Source organism: Phoenix dactylifera, chromosome 6, assembly GCF_009389715.1.
Source record: "Phoenix dactylifera cultivar Barhee BC4 chromosome 6, palm_55x_up_171113_PBpolish2nd_filt_p, whole genome shotgun sequence".
Lineage (NCBI taxonomy): Eukaryota > Viridiplantae > Streptophyta > Magnoliopsida > Arecales > Arecaceae > Phoenix > Phoenix dactylifera.
This window is the reverse complement of record NC_052397.1, coordinates 9,305,852-9,308,563: the sequence shown is the minus strand read 5'-3', so window position 1 is coordinate 9,308,563 and position 2,712 is coordinate 9,305,852.

Here is a 2,712-nt window from a genome sequence, read left to right as displayed (position 1 = left end):
CTTAGGTATACTAGAAGAGGATACCGAGGAAATGTTCCTGATGGGAGATAGGGATCACATACAGGATCCCAAAACCTACAACGAGGCGATATCTGATATCGATTCCGAGAAATGGCTGGAAGCTATGAAGTCAGAGATAGACTCCATGCATTCCAACCAAGTCTGGACCTTAGTAGATCCACCAGAAGGTATTGTACCTATTGGATGCAAATGGATCTACAAAAGGAAGATAGGTTCGGATGGAGAGGTAGAGACCTATAAGGCAAGGCTTGTGGCGAAAGGGTATAGTCAGCGCGAAGGTATTGACTATCAGGAGACCTTTTCACCTGTAGCCATGCTAAAATCCATCCGGACATTGCTTGCCATTGCAGCATTTCATGACTATGAAATCTGGCAGATGGATGTGAAAACTGCTTTCCTGAATGGATATCTTGATGAAGATATCTATATGGAACAGCCTTTGGGTTTCACTTCCAGTGATGGAGATCACAAGGTCTGCAAGCTGCAAAGGTCCATCTATGGACTAAAGCAAGCCTCTCGGAGTTGGAACACTCGTTTCGATGATGCAATCAAAACGTTTGATTTCATCAAAAACGAAGAGGAACCATGTGTTTATAAAAAGGTTAGTGGGAGTGCTGTCATTTTTCTCGTACTGTACGTAGATGACATTCTCCTGATTGGGAATGATATTCCCATGCTAACCTCGGTCAAGGTCTGGTTGTCAAAAGAATTCTCCATGAAAGACCTTGGGGAAGCATCCTATATTTTGGGAATAAAGGTCTATAGAGATAGATCTAAAAGGATGCTTGGCCTTTCACAGAAGATGTACATAGAGGAGGTGCTGAAGAGGTTCAGCATGGAAAACTCCAAGAGGGGTCTCTTACCCCTAAGGCATGGAATTCATCTCTCCAAGAAGATGTGCCCCAACACATCTGAGGAGATTCAACGCATGAGCAAGATTCCTTATGCATCGGCAATAGGAAGCCTCATGTATGCCATGCTATGTACACGACCTGATATAGCTCTTGCTGTGAGTGTCACAAGCAGATATCAGTCGAATCCAGGTGAAGAACACTGGACAGCTGTGAAGAATATTCTTAAGTACTTGAGAAGAACTAAAGATTTATTCTTGGTTTTTGGAGGATCATCAGAGTTAAAGGTAGAAGGGTACACAGATTCAGACTTCATGACTGATGTCGATGACAGGAAGTCAACATCTGGATACGTGTTCTTGTGCAATGGTGGTACGGTGAATTGGAAGAGTTCTAAACAACCGATCATTGCTGATTCTACTATGGAAGCCGAATACATCGCCGCCTCTGAAGCTGCTAAGGAAGGCTTCTGGTTCAAGAAATTCATTGCAGAGCTGGATGTGATGACATCAGATGCCATAACACTCTACTGCGATAACAATGGCGCCATAGCCCTTGCTAAGGAGCCAAGGTCTCATCAGAAGTCTAAGCATATAGAGCGGCGCTTTCACCTCATACGCGACTATGTGGAGAAGAAATATGTAGAGGTGCAGAGAGTAGACTCCGCGGATAACGTGGCAGACCCTTTCACTAAGCAGCTGAGTCAGCAAAAGACTGAAGCCCACCTTGAGAAGATGGGCCTAAGATATATGACCAATTGGCTTTAGTGCAAGTGGGAGATTGTTAGATGTATGCCCTAGAAGCCAATTTGGCTGACACATTGTTGATTCTAGGGACATAATTTTGTACTTGACTATTTATTATTGAATAAATAAAAGGCATCTTTTTCATTCATATTGTTTATGTGTCTATGAATCGTCCAAGAAATTAATAAGATGATGATACATATTCTCAAGAGTTGAGAATTTGAGCCATGTATCATTGATGATTAATTTCTAAATGCTCCTGATCAATGGATCATCACGAGGACGGTGATCGATCCGATCAGTGCACAGATCACTTTCCTTCTGGATGGACGAGACTTGAGTCCACAGTGTAGGGACACTGAAGTGATAGTGCAGGTGCTTGTTAGAGAACAAGGGTACTGAGCGTGACCAAGACAAGAAGTCACTTGGATGTCTATCCACTCGTCAGTGACTTACTTGATGTTGCAGTAGTGTGACTGGTCCTTTGACCTGCGGTGCTTCGGCTACTCACAGTGAGGTTATTGTAGTTTGACTGCACACATACATGGTCTCTAGCCATATGGGTCCATGCAGTGTAGATTGGTTGCAGTAGGTTCACTGTAGGAGTAGGGTATGCACCTATAAGGAATCTATCGACCTTGATAGAAGAGGAGTGATCCTATGTGATTTGTTAGACTGAGTTCTAAGACCTTGGCCAGGGCAGTAAAGTGGAGAAAGAGTTTTCCACTATCGAACTCAAGTCGAATAAATCTTGACATATGACAGACGATGGGGTTTGACGAGTTGTCCATGACCTCCGTCCTGTAGGGATCCACGATAGTAGGACTGTATCACATATTAACTGCACCTAGAGGTTCATCATTCCATTCTGCTGGGTAGCCACTACATGCTGCTAGGTGTCACTGGTGGATGGTGGGACTCATAGGGATTATCTTGATGATCGATAAACCCTAATGAGTTGAGTTGGAATCGTTCCAACCCATTGAAAGGAGTTTTCAATGATATAGTGATAGAGATCACAATATATCTCACTACCAGTCAGAATAGAACCTATGGGGTCACACACACTAGAAGTATTGACCGATCCGATGGTT